This window comes from Monodelphis domestica, chromosome 1, assembly GCF_027887165.1.
Source record: "Monodelphis domestica isolate mMonDom1 chromosome 1, mMonDom1.pri, whole genome shotgun sequence".
In the NCBI taxonomy this organism is placed as follows: Eukaryota; Metazoa; Chordata; class Mammalia; order Didelphimorphia; family Didelphidae; genus Monodelphis; species Monodelphis domestica.
This window is the reverse complement of record NC_077227.1, coordinates 528,380,930-528,402,527: the sequence shown is the minus strand read 5'-3', so window position 1 is coordinate 528,402,527 and position 21,598 is coordinate 528,380,930.

Below are 21,598 nucleotides of genomic sequence, written 5' to 3'. Positions count from 1 at the left end.
TAGCCATCAAGTATTGATCCATAGGCACCATGTAGTAGTATCTATATATCTCCTAGTATCTCTCCATTACAATAGACACTCCAGAGTATCCCCTGTAGTATCTCTACCTCCATGCAATAGTGATCAATAGTAACCAAGTGTCTCCTTTATTACAACTAGAAATATCTCCAGAGTATTCTTTTATTACAATTTAACACCAGCATCCAACTTTATTACAACTGGCACCTCGAAGATTGACTTAACCCCACAATCCTTAGAAAGGCAGAGTAGAAAAGATGAAAGATGTTTAAACAAGCTATTTTTGGAACTGTGGTGTCTGTGGAACTGTCATTGCTTGTTTCTGGGTTTACCACATACTGTACAGAAGAATGACCCACATGATTGTTGAATCTATTGATTATATAGGCAACATAACAATGCCTATTTTGCAGTTGCCATTCCAAACAGACAATATACTCTGGCAGGTACTGGTTCAAGTTTATGTGCTCTGTCCTGCAGACTCTAACCCAAGTAAAGAAGATCTTTAGATTTGTGATTCCCTTGAAGGCAGAAAAGATACTGGCTATTGATAACAATCTGGAAAGCATGATTATGAACCTGTTTGAGGAATTGTTTAAGGAAAAAGAGCTGGATCAGGTTATTGGCAAGGACAATAGATAGGCTGACAGTGTCTCTGAAGAAAAGACAGCTACAGTCACTGATGTGACAAGGACACTGTGTGTGCTAGTGAACTAGAGAAAATCTGTCCATTAAAAGAGGTCACCAAGCTATCCAGTACTGCTAGTGTGCTACATTTCAAAGCCCATAGACAATTCACCACACAGGAACTTGAATCCATAAAAAGATGTTTCCCAAAATTTGTAGAGCATCCTTTCAAATCTCAAAAGGAACCGAAATGAGATTTTAGCATTTTTATTCCTGATTTTGAGAATGTTGAGTTTCTCCTTTCAGAACTATTCAGCCCCCATGAACAGGGACAGTTTCTAGAGAAAACAAGATCTGATAGTAGCCTAACTAGTTGGCCTACTGTGGAGCAAAGGGTAGATATGGACTTCTTAACCATACTAGCATGTCCTACCTAAAAAATTGAAGGGAAGATTTGCTTCAGGCCATAAAACAATGCTGCTCAAAACCTAATGCATGGGCTAGGTTTGACAAGATCATGCAGAGCAAAGGGGAACATCCTGCCACATACATTGACCATCTGTCTGAGATGGCAGAATCAATCTTGGGTCTAGAAACTAATAATGAAGAATCTTCAAGCCATGTCTGTAGGCAATTTCTTTTTTTTTTTAATAATATTTTATTTGATCATTTCCAATCATTATAGACAAAGATCATTTTCTTTTCCTCCCCCCCCAAACCCCCATATCCAACGCATGATTCCACTGGGTGTCACATGTGTTCTTGATTCGAACCCATTTCCATGTTGTCAATATTTGCATTAGAGTTTCATTTAGAGTCTCTCCTCTGTCATGTCCCCTCAACCGCTGTGGTCAGGCAGTTGCTTTTCCTCGGTGTTTCCACTCCCATAGTTTATCCTTTGCTTATGAATAGTGTTTTTTCTCCTAGATCCCTGCAGATTGTTCCAGGCCATTACACCACCACCAATGGAGAAGTCCATTACATTCAATTATACCACAGTGTATTAGTCTCTGTGTAAAATGTTCTCCTGGTTCTGCTCCTTTCGCTCTGCATCACTTCCAGGAGGTTGTTCCAGTCTCCATGGAATTCCTCCACTTTATTATTCCTTTTAGCACAATAGTATTCTATCACCAACATATACCACAATTTGCTCAGCCATTCCCCAATTGATGGGTATCCCCTCGCTTTCCAGTTTTTGGCCACCACAAAGAGCGAAGCTATGAATATTTTTGTACAAGTCTTTTTGTCCATTGTCTCTTTGGGGTACAGACCCAGCAGTGCTATGGATGGATCAGAAGGTAGATATTCTTTTGTTGCCCTTTGAGCATAGTTCCAAATTGCCCTCCAGAATGGTTGGATCAATTCACAACTGCACCAGCAATGAATTAATGTCCCTACTTTTCCACATTCCCTCCAGCATTCATTACTTTCCTTTGCTATCATGCTAGCCAGTCTGCTTGGTGTGAGGTGATACCTCAGAGTTGTTTTGATTTGCATCTCTCTGATTATAAGAGATTTAGAACACTTCTTCAGGTGCTTATTAATAGTTTTGATTTCTTAATCTGAGAACTGCCTATCCATGTCCCTTGCCCATTTATCAATTGGAGAATGGCTTGATTTTTTGTACAATTGATTTAGCTCTTTAAAAATTTGAGTAATTAAACCTTTGTCAGAGGTTTCTATGAAGATTTTTTCCCAATTTTTTGTTTCTCTTCTGATTTTAGTTACATTGGTTTTGTTTGTACAAAACCTTTTTAATTTGATGTAGTCAAAATTATTTATTTTACATTTTGTGATTTTTTCTATGTCTTGCTTGGTTTTTTTAAAGCCTTTCCCCTCCCAAAGGTCTGACATGTATACTATTCTGTGTTTACCCAATTTACTTATGGTTTCCTTCTTTATGTTTAAGTCATTCACCCATTTTGAATTTATCTTGGTGTAGGGTGTGAGGTGTTGATCTGTATACTGTCTTCCAATTTTCCCAGCAGTTTTTATCAAATAGTGGATTTTTGTCCCAAAAGCTGGGATCTTTGGGTTTATCGTATACTGCCTTGCTGAGGTCGCTTTCCCCCAGTCTATTCCACTGATCTTTCTTTCTGTTTCTTAGCCAGTACCAGATTGTTTTGATGACTGCTGCTTTGTAATATAGTTTAAGGTCTGGGACTGCAAGGCCCCCTTAATATATGTTTTTTTTCATTATTTCCCTGGATATCCTTGATCTTTTGTTATTCCAAATGAATTTTGTTATGGTTTTTTTCTAAATCAGTAAAGAAATATTTTGGGAGTTCAATGGGTATGGCACTAAATAGATAAAAAAGTTTGGGTAGGATGGTCATTTTTATTATATTGGCTGGTCCTATCCATGAGCAGTTAATGTTTTTCCAATTGTTCAACTCTAGTTTTAGTTGTGTGGAGAGTGTTTTGTGGTTGTATTCATATAATTCCTGTGTTTGTCTCAGGAGATAGATTCCTAGGTATTTTATTTTGTCTAAGGTGATTTTGAATGGGATTTCTCTTTCTAGTTTTTGCTGCTGAGCTGTGTTGGAGATATATAGAAAAGCTGATGACTTATGTGGGTTTATTTTGTATCCTGCAACTTTGCTAAAGTTGTTGATTATTTCAATTAGCTTTTTGGTTGAATCTCTAGGATTCTTTAAGTAGACCATCATGTCATCTGCAAAGAGTGATAACTTGGTCTCCTCCTTGCCTATTTTGATGCCTTCAATTTCTTTTTCTTCTCTAATTGCTACTGCTAGTGTTTCTAGTACAATGTCAAATAGTAGAAGTGATAATGGGCATCCTTGTTTCACTCCTGATCTTATTGGGAATGCATATAGTTTATCCCCATTGCAGATGATATTAGCTGATGGTTTTAGCTATATCCTGTTTATTATTTTTAGGAATGACCCTTCTATTCCTATGCTTTCTAGTGTTTTAAATAGGAATGGGTGTTGTATTTTATCAAAGGCTTTTTCTGCGTCTATTGATGTGATTCTTGTTGGTTTGTTTGTTGATGTGGTCAATTATGTGGATGGTTTTCCTAATATTGAACCAGCCCTGCATCCCTGGTATAATTCCTACTCGATCATGGTGGATGACCCTTCTGATCACTTGCTGGAGTCTTTTTGCTAGTATCCTATTTAAGATTTTTGCATCTATATTCATTAGGGAGATTGGTCTATAGTTTTCTTTCTCTGTTTTTGACCTGCCTGGTTTTGGAATCAGTACCATGTTTGTCTCATAAAAGGAGTTTGGTAGAACTCCCTCTTTGCTTATTATGTCAAATAGGTTGTATAGTATTGGGATTAACTGTTCTCTGAATGTTTGATAGAATTCACTGGTGAATCCATCAGGCCCTGGGAATTTTTTCTTAGGAAGTTCTTTGATGGCTTGTTGGATTTCATTTTCTGATATGGGATTATTTAAGAATTCTATTTCCTCTTCTGTTAGTCCAGGCAGTTTGTATTTTTGTATGTATTCTTCCATATCACCTAAATTGGTGTATTTATTGCCATATAATTGGGCAAAGTAATTTCTAATGATTGCCTTAATTTCCTCTTCGTCGGAGGTGCTGTCCCCCTTTTCATCTTTGATGCTGTTAATTTGCTTTTCTTCCTTCCTTTTTTTAATTAGATTGACCAGTTCTTTGTCTATTTTGTTGCTGTTGTTTCAAAAGACCCTGTTCTCTGAGGGGGAGGGGCCACGTCTTTCCAGAGCTCTGAGGGCTCCTCCCAGGGGGTTATGAGCTCCCACGTCTCTCTCTGTTTCCCTTCTCTCTGGGTGCCCTCTCGACTGGGTTAGGTTGTTTTCAGGAAGCAGCCTTCAGAATAGCAGGCCATGAGGCTCTGAGGTTGCCTCTGCTGTCTCGGACTTGGACTCAGCACTCTGGGTTGGGCGGATGGGTCCCAAGACCTTTTTTCTGCCTACTCCTTAGGTCCGAGTGGTCTTGTGTTCTGGCTTTTGGGGGAGGCTGTACCTTTTGATCCAGGTCCAGGTCTAGGAGGAGGACTCCTGGGGTCTATGCTGTTGATTGTTTTGAATGTAGGTATCCTAGGAGCATTCGGTTTGAGATGGGTAAGGAAGGGTTTTAGGAGATCTGAACTTTGGCTTTCTCTAAGCCGCCATCTTGAGTGGACGTTGTAGGCAATTTCTAAGGGGATGCACACATCACTTGAAAATTTTCAAGCATTATTTCCCTAAGCATGACTTGGTTGGCCTGATATAACTCCATGGCTCAGTAAGTTACTTATTTGATAATCAATCAGAACAGATCAAACAAATCCAAGACCTAAAGGAAAAATTGGAAATGACTTAGAAAAATCTAAAGGGAAAGGAGGTAGAAGAAATCAAGTTACTAAACATGGTTAAAACTTACACAACATCTAGTTACAAGAAACCTAGTTACAGACAAAAACCAGTGCAGAGAGAAACTAGGGAATGTTTCTTTTGCCACAAGAAAGGTCACTTAATTAAAAATTGTTTTTTAAAGAAGACATATGAAGTTAATCACAAAAGCACACAAATTCACAACTAGATTCAAAAAGTCCTCTTGCTGTTTTCATTGCATGTTAAATTCCTCAAAGCAAGCTCCAGACTCCCCTGAGTTGCAACAGGCTATAAACACTAGAATCAAACCTAAGTCCTCAGATATGGTTAAGAAAGAGTTATAAAGCCAGGCCTATAAGTTATATCGTGTGACACTTGGAGGTAGAAGAAATAGTGAGAATGAGGCTGCAGTTGAAAAAAGTAGAAAAAAAGAAGGGAAGTGGTGTAAAATTTGTGCAAGAATGTGAACCTGTGAGTGATAGCCATTGGAATAAATCAAGAAACAGGCAGAGACAGATTGAAGAAATTGATGCAGAAATAAAGGATATAACATCCCAAATAGTAAATGAGATAAGAGACTTACAGAAAAGCAGCTTAGTAACCAAACAGAAAAAGAGTGTCAATGAAATAAAATCATTTTTAGAGAACTTTTTCCAGTGTAGAGTGGATAATGGGATTGAATTATGCAAAAGAGAAAGAAAGAGTCACAAGAACTCAAGCAAAAGTTTGTGAGAGCTACAGAGACACATTATTTCAATTCCCTAAAGGTTACTGTTACTGTAAAGATAACAATGCTTTAAAACCATTCACAGATGACCCCCCACCAAACTTAGTTAATTCTGTAAATAGCTTCATGGCACAGGTACCCATAGAAAAAAACATCTAATTTGAATCCAAAAGCTGAAACCTTCCATCCAGAAATTAGTGACAAAGATAAGAAAAAATTAACTGAAAATGGAGCTGAAATTACTTTTGAAAACAATAATCATTTTCAAAGTAATGGAAGTGACATAAGTTATATTTGAAAAGGGGTATGGAATGGAAGACTTTGTACCTGACAAAACAGCCATGGATTCAAAATGCAGTCTTGAAGCTGTAAGGATACTTTTAGCATTGTGATCTAAACTATGTAAATTATTTGGTCACCATGGATATCCCAAATATAAAAAAAAATATATAACCAAGTCAGTTGGAAATTTATGATGATTTAATTGATATAGTAGAAAGAAAATAAGAAGAAGGAAGAAGGAAAGGGTGAAGGATTTTTCCCACTTGGCTAGTGCCAGGAGGAAGACCAGAGGCTCTAGGAAGGTAAGGCTTTAGAAAGTAAGGAGGAAAGAATCAGTCTGAACTCCAAAAAGGACTCAGCCCAAGATGCCTGAATGTGAATCAACTCAAGGGCAAACTCACCACCAAACCCAGACAAATAGCTTCCACCACACCAAGATGTCAGAAGGCTTAGCACGCTGCCAGCCAGAGTTGCCTCTCCAAGGAAAGAGGGAAAGCAAAGGAAGTGACTTGCCTTATATAGATGGTTTTACATCACTTTCCTGCATCTCATCTGTAGCAGTGATAGCTTAGCTTGATTTAGGACAGCCCTGGGGTCTGTCTGCTGTTTCTACACCTGTCTGTTGAAGGCCATTCGCTCAGATACTTAATCCTTGAATATGGTGCAGACATTCTTGACCTTGTTAAACTAAGTAGGGTGGAGCAATGTAGAGTTCCCAAGACCTGATTCGGTTAAACCAAATATCTCCATTGTTACTAATCAGGAAATGGCTAAATCAGATCTTCTAAAGTACAGTCTGAGTAGGGTGGAGTAGTTTTAAAATTCACAAAGCCAACATTCTAAGTGGCAGAGGAGAATCTGGCCAAAGCAACAGTTATGATTTAGATTCATGTTCCAGTGTAGTAGAGAATACAATCTCAAATGTAGACTTCATAGGAAATGAATCAACTCAAGAAGAATTAGCTGAGACACACATACAGTTGGCAGAGAATAGCAAAGAAATGAACAATGATTTAGTGGTTATAAACACCTTATCTACAAAACCAGAAACATATGTATGTACTGTGGAACAAAATGAAGGCACACATCCTACTGATGATGCAGGGGGACATGCAGATTTACCAAACATATTCCAAGAAGAAAATAATAAAATAGAGGGAAAAATTCCTATCCCTACACAGTCAAATGAGAATGAAGATAAACATAAACCTCAGACTAGTGGTAGAGTAGGATCTATGATTATTAACAGTATAGAAGATCTACAAGAAGAAGCTAATTCCATACCGTCAAGTTTACCGATTCAAAATGTAACTCTTAAGCTTAGTAGTGAGGAACAATCAAACACTGATTTGGGGAAGACAGAAACTGGTGACATAGGCTTAGATCAAAATGCAAAGCCAGAGTTACCAACATCTGACAAAAATTTACATAGCTCTGAGCAAAATCCAAAGAACATAATGATTGGATTCACTGAGTCAGATTCAGATGCTGAATCAGAAGGAATACCAGAAGGTGTAATAATAGTGAATGAAGATGATTTAGAACAAATGCCTTATCAATTTTATAAACTTTATGAAGAGGTAGACAAGGAAGGGGATGTGTGGGATACAAGTGAGAAGATTGAATACCTGGAGCCAGTACAATCAAAATCTCACCAAGTCTATGATGATAAGATATTCTTTGGGCACAGAACAAGTTACATACCATTGGAAGAACTTTATGAAAGATTAGGGATTGATAATGAAGATGACTTTATAGAAAAGTTGAATTACATGGCTTGTACAGATACAGATATTGAATGGGAAGGACAATATCAAGAAACATATTAAAGAATTGGAGGAGGAGAGATAGATACACAATTTCAATTCTATTCTCTACCTTCAAGAAACATAAGGACCATTCATGCTGTCACAGTGAAACCAAGATATGTTGGAGTTCCATAGGGTAACATACTACACAAAATCTTATGAGAATGAAGACTAGTCTTAGGTAGCATAGAAAAGGAGATATTCCAGAAAAAGAAGAATAAGTAATTCAACAACAACTAGTACACTCCTAAACTTGTAGCATAAAACTCCAGCTTCATAACTAGGACAGACACAAATATCTAGGATGCTGTGGAAGCATAGATTCACATTGGTGGAATTTGTTAAAAAGACTTTAACATCAAGTTGTAGTTGAGAACTGGAAAATAAAAGGTTATCCATATCTCTCAACCTTCATCCTAAAACAGTCTCTACTGGGGGAAGAATGAGAGAGAGGGTATACCATGAAGTTATTACTTCAGAGTTTCAGTTACCTCATTAGCACAATATGATCATGTCATCAATGAAGATACATACAAATGATATATGACATAAAAAGCCCTAGTCATGAACAGAAACATGAATAGCCCAAGTAGTAAAAAAAGCCCCCCAAAAAAACCAGTCCTGTGAATGAAAGCTTATGAAAACAAAGGAAACACATGAGAATACTTGCCACCAGATTACAAATGAGAGAACACTGCACATGTTAAAATGATAAAAGGATAGCACCCCTGAAGCAACTACAACCAGTAACACAAACAAAATAGAAATATGCATTTGAAAGTTTAGCAGCCATAGAAAATCATCCCTCTCTCTATATATATTTTTTTTATACATAGGCTCTGCCAGCCACACAATAACAGAACAGACAGAAACAATATTATTTTAAATGAATACATAATTCTCTAAATTCTATCTTCAAGAAATAATTACACTAACCATACAATAAGCCTCTTTGTGAAACAGCCAAATAGTGAAAAGATAAGCAGACCTAAAATCACTCTTCATAACAAAATCTTGAGAACTCATGCAAAAGCTTACTTACACCCATGAAGATGTACATATGCAAATCTTACTTCCATGCATGCAGATAAACACAAGCAAAGCTTTCTCACACTCATGAAGAACTACTAATAAATTCTGACATGCATTCATGAAGATCTCATCTTACTTCCATGCAAATGTAAATTTCAGACTTACAGACACTCACATGTACAAACCTTACACACATGCATATTCGTATTTGTTCCTGTTTGTTCTGGAATGGAAGAACACAAGACTTCAACCAAAAGTGAAAGAAGACGACTGGCATGCTGACCACACAATGGACCAGAGAGGAAGACAGAGCTATAAAAGCAACATAAAAGGACATTGAAGGACTTTGAAATTTTGGAACTTTTGGTCATGAGGATGTGTAAGAATGCATCATACATGTTAACATTATATATATGCATGCACATCCTATGTAGAAAAGGAAGATATCTCATGGAATGGGTCAGTATGCAACATATGGCATAACTACATAACAAGAGACACACTGATAAAAATTTCTGTGGAAAATTCAAACAGATTAGGTCATTTCTTATCTGCATGAGTTTGCACAGAAATCTAGAAGGATGTACATATATAAATTTCCATAGACCCTATGTACACATGTAAATACTAATTTACTAACAAGCTAACTATATTAGAGTAATGTATTAATATTCTAATTATTAACACTAATGAGAGCTTAGTGAATTTGTTCAAGTTTTAGGAAAGTAGAGACAGATATAGAATTACTTAACTATAGAAGATATATTGCATTATGATTGTAGGTTAGAATTTTTTAAGTACTAGAATATTTTACTTAGTGAATTTATAGACATGAGGAGATAAGACAGTTGCATGTTCAAAATGTTATGGAAATTTTTGAAATGATTTGAAAAATTGTTACAGGATTTGTTATGTAAAAATAGGTAGACAGCTAGCTAATATAAGTTAGGTTTTTTGTTATTTTGGGGGGTAAGAGAATATTTAAGATAGTAAAGAGTTGAGAATTGATAGATGAATTATATAAAAGGTAAGTATCATTGAAATTCACAGATGCGAATTTCTTTTTTTAAAAAAAGGGAGGAATTGTAAAAGAGAGAATCTGAGGGGCGAGCCAAGCATATACCACAAAGCAACAAGACATCATTTGTCAATAAAAAAAGGAACATTCCAAATGGAATGTTCCCAGAAAAAGACAGTTGGAGAGCCAAGGCAGGCTGAAAGGGAGGAAACAGGACGCCTGTTAGCTTCTGTCCTAGGCTGAGCTGAGGGAGAAATTTGTTAACTAACTTTTGTTGGTGGGAGTGTGGTGAAGAAGATTGGTGTCTCTGAGACTTGAGTTTGAAGGAAGAAGAAAGAAGATTAAACAGTTTTCCTCCCATCTCCCTGACAGACTTTTGTGTCACAGCTGTGGCAGGACTGACATTTCACCAAATCCTCTTAACCCTCATTATAGATTATCCCTCTCACCTCATCTTCCATCCTTGTTCTGTTTTTCCCAATAAACCCCTTTACTTAAGAAAGAGAGAAAGAATATCTTCTCTAAACCTCATAGTCCACTCTGGGAAGGAGGGGGGATGGGTGAAGCTAAAAGACTTCAGAAGCGGGAGGTGAAGGGAGGTATTGGGGGAGGAGGAGGGTATAGGAAAATATTAAAAAATTAGTCATCTAGGGAATTGATAGACAACATCAAGTATTCCTCAGGTATTTCCCTAGTATCACTCTCTCTATTACAACTAGGCACCCTCAGGTTTCCCCTAATATCTCTCTATCTCTGAAGTATATCTCTATCTCTAAGTATATCCTTTATTACTATAGAAACCCAGATTATCTCTTTATTACACCCTCCAGAATGGTTGAATTCATTCACAACTCAACCAGCAATGCATTGACATCTTGACTTTGCCACATCCCTTCCAGCATTCATTAGAAAGTAAACTTTTTTTTTTAAGTGGGGAGGAGTTTTTAATGAAATCATAGGATTTTTTTGAGACTTAGACCTGTATTTTTTCTCCTAGAAGATAACATTTCTGAAATCTTAATGGAAATTGGGAAGAAAATAAATTAATTTGCAAAACTTCTACTTATAGACTACTCAGGAATACTTGTAATAACAGCTGAATATTCAAAAGAATCTCTGTAATTATCCTGTTCTCTCAGTTTCTGGATTAAAAAAAATGAGACCCACATGGTCACATTGCTAAATTCAAGAGTAAACAAGAACCGAGGCTTATTAAGTCCTATTTTAGGCAAATTGGGAGGTAGGTGAGTTCCAAGCTCAAGAGAAAAGTGGAAAAATAGGTGAATAAGAGAGATTTCCTAAATAAGTAAAAGAATCAACCAGCATATACAGAATTTTATAAGTAGATCTAATTTTAAAAGGCTACATCTAGTAAGCTAACATTTGATTGTGAGAGTCTTAATAGGTTAAAAATCATTTATATAAGTACAAAATGGGAGAAATGGGGCTAGATAGTTCATATAAAAATGAATTGAGGTAGAGGTGGGGGGGTTTCTAAAGTTGATATAAATCAGTAGTGTAAAATGGCAGTTAAAAAAAGCTGATGTTACCTGAGCCCTCCTTAATAGAAGCCTAGTATCCAGAATGAGAGAGGTTATGGGCCTGCACTTTCTTGGTCAGACCGTTTCTGGAATATTTTGTCTAGTTCTACAGACTGCATTTTAACATGAACAATAGCAAACTGGAGTAGTTCCATAGAGGGGCAACCATAATGATGAAAGAGTCTCAAAATACTATTATTTGGAAGGCCATTTGAAGACCTGGGGCTTCAGTCTGTAGCAGAGAGGACTTTGTGGGAGCAGTGGAGCATGATGGTCACCTCCAAGTATTTGAAAAACTGTTTTGTAGAAAAGTATTATACTTCTTTCCCCTTAGCTCTAGGGGGCAGAACTAGGACCCAGGATCTATGAGTGAAAGTTTCAAAGAGGCCAATTTCAGCTTGATAAAGGGACTCCCCACCCCACCCCAAGTCATAGAAAGTGTTCTTGGGGAGACAAACATATTCATACAAATTAAGTTTCATGTTTTTACCTTGTAATTCACGCATTTTACCAATTACCCATAATAAATTTCCATATACGTTTTCTGAAATTATATGATCCAAATAGTTTTCCTCCCCTTCTTTCTATCTCCCTTCCAGGAGCTGGCAGGCAATTCAATCTGGGTTTTATGTGTATTATTATGCAAAATACATTTCTGTATTGTTCATTTTTGTAAGAGAATACTCATATAAAACCAAAACATCAAAACCCAAATAAAATTAAGTGAAAAATTAAAAAAAAGAAAAAGATCACTGACAAATAGAATGTCAATAAAGTATTTGTAGCATCATGTTTTGCAAATAAATCATTGGAAACAAAATAGATGCCAATAATTTGGAGAACGACTAAACAAACTGTGTAATGAATTCCTTAGAAATAATGAACTATATGAATAGAGGAGAATAAATTAATTGGTATAAAGTAATGGAAAGAGCAAAGACAATGGTTTTAACAAAGTAAATGGAGAGAACAATGAAAAAATTCAAAATGAGTTTTATAAATTTATAATGAAAAAATTGACATCAACGAAGAGATGTCTTGCTATTCTGTTGGCCTAACTGAGATGCACAGATGTAACATTGACCTATTCATAAACTGTTTTCTGAATTATCCTTCTCCTTTTTTTTCTTTAAAAAAAAAAAAAGAAAAACAACAGCAACAAAAATTCTTTATCAGTGATGGTTCTTTGAGAGTTGGGAAAAGAAAGAGGCACATTTTTGGATATGTCAATTAAATCAACTTCTGGAAAATATCAATCTACCACTGAGTTATAATTCAAGCCTAATCTGAGGTATAGTCCTCTTCTACCTGCATTGCATTTAGAGAAACCAGGGCTATCGTTATATTACAAAGTCCTCAGGGACCATCTCTGGTGGAAAATGTAATTTATAAAGCAGGGGAAATGTTGAGCATTTGTAATGAAAATAGTAGAAAACCATATGAATAATTAATAAAAGTAACAAAATAAACAAGAAATTGTGTGATTGTGTTTATTTCATCAAATTACCTCAGTTTGAGGTAAAGGAGTTTAATTAGAAGTAGGGGAAAGATTTAGGAATCTCTAGAGATTTTTGAAGATTTAAGTTAATGCTTAAAGACACTTTCATGGCTTCAAATATTGGTGGTACTTTTTATTAATTTTTTAAATTTTCTCTCCAGTACTTTTTGTTCTCTTTTACTATTTACTTTTTTACTTTTACTATGATTCAGGATTTCACTTATATGGACCTTAATTAAAATCCAAAAAAGCCCAAAAATAGGGGTTTAGGAATGTTTAAATATAGAGGAGAGGGAGGGAGGGAGAGATAGAGAAAGAGAGAGAGACAAAGACAGAGAGACAGAGAGACAGAGACAGACAGGGAGACAGAGACAGATATAGTAATATCTGTGTTACGTCCATATGTTATGACAAGGAAATCACTTTAAAAGACTGATATATATTAATTTATTATATATTAATATATATATATATATATATGATTAAAATATTAAGGTCGCCAAGGAATTCAGCTATGTAATTCCTAAATGAAAACTCAAGTCAGCCATCAACCTTTTATAGAGTTTAATTACAAACAGGAGGAAGAAAGGAATTAGAGATAGAGAGAGAGAGAGGGAGAGAGAAAGGGGAGAGAAGGGAATAGGGCTTAAATACCCCTTCTGTTTAGGCTGGGCCAAAAGGCCCAAGCCCTTAGATAGCTGGGGCAAAGAAAGGAGATCAATCTCTATTATTCACATGACCAAAATGGAGAAACAGTCTCAGGGGCCTCCACCTCCAGCTTCCTTCAGAGCAAGCTTCTCAGAGCACCTCTCCAACCACTCAGAGCCAAAACTCTCCAACCACCCTCAGTCCTCAGACCCCTCTATCTTTAAGGAAACCATCCAAGTTCCCTCCCCTCAGTTCTCACATCTACCAATCACTGTCCATGTCTTCCCTGTGCCAATGGTGGCTCTAGCTTAACCCAGGACCTCCCAGAGGTCTGTGGCTTTGCACATGTCTGTTGAAGGTCATATTCTCAAATAATTAAATCTTGATCTTTTGCTACAGCCCTTCCTAAATCCTGTTACCCTGAGTAGGGTAGAGATTGGAATAATTAAATTTTGATCTATGCTGCAGCCCTTCCTAAATCCTGTTAGGACTGAGTAGGGTGAAGATTGCAATTTCCAAGACCTGGTTCTGTCATTCCAAGTATCTCCATTGTATCAATTCTAAAATCAATCATGACTCAAAGAAAGTCCTGTTCTATGCTTAAGCATAGGTCAAAGCCCTTTCCATTGTTCAGCAAAAGGTTTCTGTCCTAAAGTAATCTTAAGAAGGGAGGAGGAGTAACCTCCCATGCCAATGGGGTTCACATTCCAATAGAGTTCCCACTCTCAATAGGAAATTTTTCAAGTATGACATTTCCCAATGGTGAAATTTCCAATGTTTATAAGTCTAAGAAATTTTGAGGTTTACAATGATTGTATGTATATATATGTATATGTATATGTGTGTGTTTAAAACCATTGAGTATTTAAGACTAATGTAATTTTTTTAACAGAAAAATTACATTGGATCATGGAATTTTAGAGGAAGAATGAACTTTTGATGTCAAATAGTATAACTCATTTTTAAGATGAATACAGATACCCAAAAAATTGAAGAATTTTTTTCCAAAATCATATAGTAAATTACTTATAAAATAATGTCTAGATATCACATCTCCTGACATAAGAAATATTTCATAGCCCCTTTACAATATTTGTTGTGACTGCAAGAAATTGAAAAAATCAATAATTAAGATGACTTTGAGAACAAATAAATAATAAATGATCTGAAAGAATAATATATCTGTAAGATTCCCAATAATTTTTTTGGAGAAGAAAAAAGTGACTAAATTTCTTATGATATTTTTTGGTGTTCTTCAGTCTTGTTCAAATCAAATTTGGAGTTTTCTTGGTGAAGAAACTATTATTATTTGTCATTTCCTTTTCCAGTTCATTGTATGGATGGGGAAACTGAGGCAGAATTAAGTGACTTGTCCAAGTCACACAGTTAGTAAATATCTGAGGGCGGATTTGAATTTAGGTTGATTAAAATTCCTGACACTTTGCCTTTGTGCCACCTACTTGCCTCATTTAATTTATATCTTAATCTACAAGATTAATTTAACTTTATTTAAAATGACCCTATTCTTATTGATTCACTTCCTCTCATCCCCAGTATTCCTTCCTACTTTGAATTTTGCTCATGGTATCTTTTTTTTTCCTTTCCTGCTTTTATCAGGCTATTTATTTCCTTCTTTCTTCCTCTTTTAATTAGGTAGCTTATTTTTTCCTCTCCTCCCCTTAAAGTAGTTCTGTTTGCTTTTAGAAATTAATTTTGTAGTCCATTCTAGAAAAGTTCTTTCACTTTTTTACTATTATCCTTCCTCTCTATTCTAGGACAAACCTATGGTTTGTGATTTTATTTATACCCTCTCTATTTTGTATATTCTTATGTAATCAAAACTTTCACATTGTTCATTCTTAGCTCTCTGGTTTAAGAATTTTCTGCAAAGGTCTTTTAGAGCTTGTCCTAGGGGTTCTTTTTTCCCATTATGTCTCACTTCAATACCAATTCCTGTAAGTGATGGAATGGAAACTATCCCATGGAGAAATTCATACATATCTCTGCTTTTTCAGCCCATAATTAATCTCTACAATTTTCTCAGTTTTTGTTTTTGTTTTCCATTTGTCTCAAAAAGTCTTTCATGATTCGATGTCTTAACATTGGCTAAGATGGCAGTTACTCCTAGAAGTTCCAACTCCTACTCCTAAGAAGTTTTTCCAAGCAATAGATGTTTTAGATAATACCCAGCATAAAAGTCTCATTTCCTATCACGGAAGATCTATCTTCAACCATACTAGTATTCATCAAAAGATTCTCCTCCCACCACCAAAACAAGAACTTCCTTCTTCCTCAGCTTTCAATTCTCTTCCATTCCTCCTTACCTGCTACCATGAAGTCTCTTCCTGAGAGCTTCCCCTCATTGCTAGGCCTTGATTTGACTCCAGCACTTTGCAAATTCCCCTCAATCCCCTTGTTCCCCTCTACCCTTTCATTTCTTCTCCCATTTTTAATGCAGTCCCCCACAAGTCTATCATTTCATCTAGGTAGCATCATAATGTTCTGACTATAATGTCACAGGCTCAGTTCTCCACTATCACCTCCACTTGGTTTCATCCCTTGCCTCTGTCTCCTGTACTCTCAGAAAAAAAGTCTCTTGCTGATCTCTTTGTTATTCCTCTGTTGCTGTTACTTTCTTTGCCTACTTTATTCATCACTTCAATTGCCCCCACATTTCTGTTGTGTGGAATGTCTTAAAACTAAATAATCTCATCAGATAATGTTTTCTTTCTAAAAATGTTTCAAAGGTCTATTTATTATTGAATTTCCATTATTTTTCATTTGTAGTTAAACCCAGGTTTGCAGAATAAGACACATAATATGAATTCTAATGTCCATTGCTCTTTGGAACACATTATTCCAGTCTGGTGCTGCAAAATATTCTTCTGTTATTTAAATTTCCTTTCTTTTCTATTTGAAACTATTTCTTCTAGTAACTTGCTAAACTTTGTTTCTGAATTGAATTATTAAATTTAAACACAATGTGCCTTGGAATGTGTTTTGGAATTTGTAGGGTTTTTTGGTTTGCATTTTTGACTTGCTTTCTTGAGGTAATCTAAGCATTCTTTCAAATAAATATTTCCTTTTCTTTCTTCAGGTATTCTGGGCAATTTTCATATATATATGTGTATGCATGCATGTATGTATGTGTATGCACAGATACATACTATATGGCGTTCATGATTTTTGAGTAATGCTTTTCTAAGAAACCTAAGATTGTTGGGTTATCTATATGTCATGTCTTTGAGAATAGTACGTTTGTTTGGATAGAGAAATACATTTTAACGTTATTGAGTTCTTAAAATCTCTTTTCTAGATTGTCCTTGAATTCTGCATACGTGTTCCTCATCAATTTTTTTCCTTTGGTTCCATTGGTAGGATTAGCCACCAAAGATTTTTTTTTCTATTCTTCCAATTATATTTGCTGTGCAGCCTGTAGATTCGTCTTATAACTCTCATTTCTCCTTTAAACCACTATAAAATTGTGTTGTGTTTTCATGTTCTCCTAAAATTCCACACCTCTCCTTTCAGCCATTTTTTCACTATTCTTCTCCACAAAACCTATCCTTCAGGAAAAGTGATATAATCATCATGAAACATGTCCTATGGCTGTCTCTCTCAGACTTCCTTTACTCCTAGAATTCTTTTTTCTTCCTCCTCTAGCCACCTAAATCATACAAACTCTTTAAAATCTAGCTCAAATGTTCCCTATTCTAGAAATGCATCTTCAATTCTGTGGAATCAATGTGATCTTGTATTTTTCTGGTATCTGTTATTGGAGGTGTCTCAAATGTTCTGTTTATCATCATTTACTTATGATTATATATATGTGTGTGTGTGTGTGTGTGTGTGTGTGTGTGTGTGTGTGTGTGTGTGTGTGAATAGTTTGTCTTCTTAAATAGACCACAGAGAGGGACCATAACTTTTAAAAAATTGGTTTACCCCAAAATGCGTACAAATAACATGGACCTAATAATTACCCTTTTATTGATTGGGTCATTCATTGGTAATCTCCAGCTTATTTACCAGGCAGAATGATTCACATAAAGGTTTTTATACTTCCATGTTTTAAACAATTAACTCTCATGGGAAATTTCCTTTATTTGCACTATGGAAGAGCAATAAGATCATTAGTTTATTGCATGTAGAGATTAGGATTTTAAAATTCATCTTTAAAATCATATTCAAGTTATGATAGAATTGAAACCCCCATTACCTAAACAGGAAAATACACATTTGATTCATCTTTTTCTGGTGACTTTTCCAATATATATTTTGTCTTTTTCTTAAGTTCTTATTCCAGTAGATCTTGAACACAATAGAATTATTATCTTTTTGACAAATTTTAGCATAGCATCATCATTTCTAAAGAGAAATATGCAGTAATTTAATTTGGCATCAACTTTTATAAATTTTGCTTATGTGTAAGAGAATTAGTTATTAAGTAAGTTAATAAGCTAAATACTAGCTCTCTTTGTATAAAAGCATACTAATGAAACACACTGTTATATATGCCACGTGACAGAAATACAAAACTTAAATGGGGAAAAAATAAAAACTAAACGTATCTAAGAATCCATTAACTATTTGGTGAAATTGTGTTTGATGATTAATTCAAAGAAATGAGATATAAATTTTGTTTTCTATACATTTAAAAATTGAATGATTTTTGTTAAAAGTTATAGATGTTTGTTTTGGCAGCATGATAAAATTCTAAAAGTCTTGGATTTGTGGAAAGAAGATATTTATGTGACCTTGGACAAATAATGTTAACTCTTGAGCATAAATTTCTTCATCTATAAAATTATGACATATGAATAGAAGACATATTGAACAGGCTACTCATAGACTTAATGCCTAATAATCTTATATATATATTTCTTCTTCTGAGTCAATGAATTGAATTAAATGGAGAAAATTCCTAGAAAGGAGGAAGTATCTAAATGTAGAGATGACTAAACTAAAAATAATATATATTTTGGGTGCAAAATATGTATATAACTATACCAGAAAACATCAATGTTTCTGTTATCTTGTTAATGTAAATATGTATTTAACCTATACTTTGTCCTTTATTCTAATAATAACTCTGAGGCTCCCATAAATCTCCATAGACAGTCTTTGCACCATTCTGAGAGCTTTCAGGTAGGTCTTTTTTATTTTGAAAAGATATCAGTACAGCATATAATCTCTACAACATCCCCTGTCATGCCCTACATACAAGTTTGTCCATTCTAACTTTATAACATATGACATCTGTTCTCTCCCTTCATGTGAACAATGCCCTAGTTTAGGTCTTTGTCACTTATTACCTTCCAATCTAATTTCTACCCTCTCCTGTATATTCAAATTGTTGCAAAAATGTCCTAAGGAATGTGGCACTCTCCTACTCAAGAGCTTTCAGGGGACCTCTCTTGCCACTAGGTAAAAACTACAAACTCTTTAGGTTTACTTATAAAATGCATCATAATGTTACTCCAAAAGCCTACTTTCTAGGCTAAAATTTCACATTAATCCCTTAATGTTGTGTATTGCAGAAACAGATGTACCTGCTTTTGCTTCCATTAATTAAACATTCCATCATCAGTTTCCATGACTTCTAAGAATTTTCCCCCACTAAAATCCTGACCGCCTGTCTTAAATCACTTGCTCCTCACAATAACTTATTAGATGCCTTGGCCTCCTTTGAAGCTCTGCACATATAGCACCCTATAGGATGCTTTCCTTTCCTGATTTTCCTAGTTGATGATATTTTCTTCATATATTCATTTTTATACTTTCCTAAATTCATGCGCTACCTCCCTCATGAAAATTCAATTTCCTTTAAGATTAAGATATTTTAAATTTTATCTTTGTATCCCTAGGATCCAGGATATAATCTTATACATAGTGGACAGTTAGAAATACCTTTGGAATTGGACTGGATCAGAAAGTTCTATATCCATAACTTTTACCAATAAAAGGGGTCTATAAATAGTAAATCTAGCTGCTCTATGTTATTCATGCTAATCACCAAAATATTTTGAACATTGCTGTAGAAGAAAGAAACCATCTAATATAAAGATGAATTACTTTTTAAAATGACAACAACATAAGAACATTATCATCATCATCAGATCTAATTTAGGTGTATTCAAGATGTACAACATATGTTGGAGAAGAAATAGCAAGAATGTGCTCTGACCCCACACCCCCTATAACTTGAAGTCATTGGACAGAGAGAAAAGAGATAGAATTATGAGTGAAGGCAGGTTACAGAACCCTTTATATGTTCAACTAGGAAAAAATAGAAGCAGATAGAAGCACTTGGCAGAGCAATATATGATCAGTCTTGGAGAACTTTATTTTTGTATTTGAAAAATTTTATTTAATTATTAATTTAGAATATTTTCCATGGTTACATAGTTAATATTCTTTCCCTTTCCTCCCACTACTCTCCCATAACCAATGAGTAATTCCACTTGGTTTTGTATGTGTCATTGATCAAGATCTATTCCCATATTATTAATATTTGTATTAAAGTGATCATTTAGAGTCTACATTCTCAATCATATCCCCCACTGACCCATGTGATCAAGCAGTTGATTTTCTTCTGTGTTTCTACTCTCACAGTTCTTTCTCTGGATGTGGGTAGAACTATCCTGGATCATTGCATTGCTATTAGTAGAGAAGTCCAAAATGTTTTCCTGGTTCTACTCCTTTAACCCTGCATCAATTCCTGGACATCATTCCGGTTCACAAGGAATCCCTGTCCAGTTCATTGTTCCTTTTAGCACAATAGTATTCCATCAACAACAGATACCACAATTTGTTCAGCCATTCCCCAATCAAAGGGAATTCCCACATTTTCCAAAATTTTGCCACCAAAAAGAGGGCAGCTATAAATATTTTTGTACACATATTTTCCCCTATTATCTCTTTGGGGTATAAACCCAGCAGAGGTATGACTGGATCAAAGGGCAGGCTGTCTTTTAAAGCCCTTTAGACATGGTTCCAAAGTGCCTTCCAGAATGGTTGGATCAATTCACAACTCCACCAGCAATGCATTAGTGTCACAATTTTGCCACATTCCCACCAATATTTATTACTTCCTTTTGCTGTCATGTTAGCCAATCTGCTAGGTGTGAGGTGATACCTTGGTGTTGATTTGCTTTGCATTTCTCTAATTATAAGATATATATAACATTTTTATTGTTTATTGATAGTTTTGATTTCTTTATCTGAAAATTGCATATAAATGTCCCTTGCCCATTTATCAATTTGGGGGAATGGCTTGATTTTTTTGTATGATTGATTTAGTTCCTTATAAATTTGAGAGATTAGACCTTTGTCAAAATTTTTTTGTTATAAAGATGTTTTTCCCCTTTTGTTGCATCCCTTCTAATTTTGGTTGCATTGGTTTTGTTTTTCCAAAACCTTTTATAATTTAATGTTATCAAAATTATTCATTTTACATTTTGTAAAATTATTGATCTCTTACTTGGTCTTTATATCTTTCCTTTCCCATAGAACTGACAAAGATACTATTCTATGATCACCTAATTTACTTATACTTTCCTTCTTTGTATTTAAGTCATTCACCCATTCAGAATTTATCTTCATTTAGGGTGTGAGATGTTGATCTAAACCTAATCTCTCCCATACTGTTTTCCAATATTCCCAGTAGTTTTTGTCAAATAGTGGGTTTTTATCCCAAAAGCTAGGATCTTGGGGTTTATCATACACTATCTTGCTGAGGTCATTTAACCCAATTCTATTCCATTGATCCTTTCTTCTTTCTCTTAGTCAGTATAATATTTTGATGACAACAGCTCTTTAGTACAGTTTAATATCTGGTACTGCTAGACCCCCATCCTACACATTTTTTTTCATTATTTCCCTTGATAATTTTTATCTTTTTTTCTTCTAAATGAACTTTATGTTTTTTTCTAATTCAGTAAAAAAGTTTTTTGGTAGTTCAATGGGTATGGCACTAAATAAGTAAATTAATTTGGGTAGGATTGTCATTTTTATTATGTTAGCTCATCCCACCCATGAGCAATCAATGTTTTCCCAATTGTTTAGATCTAGTTT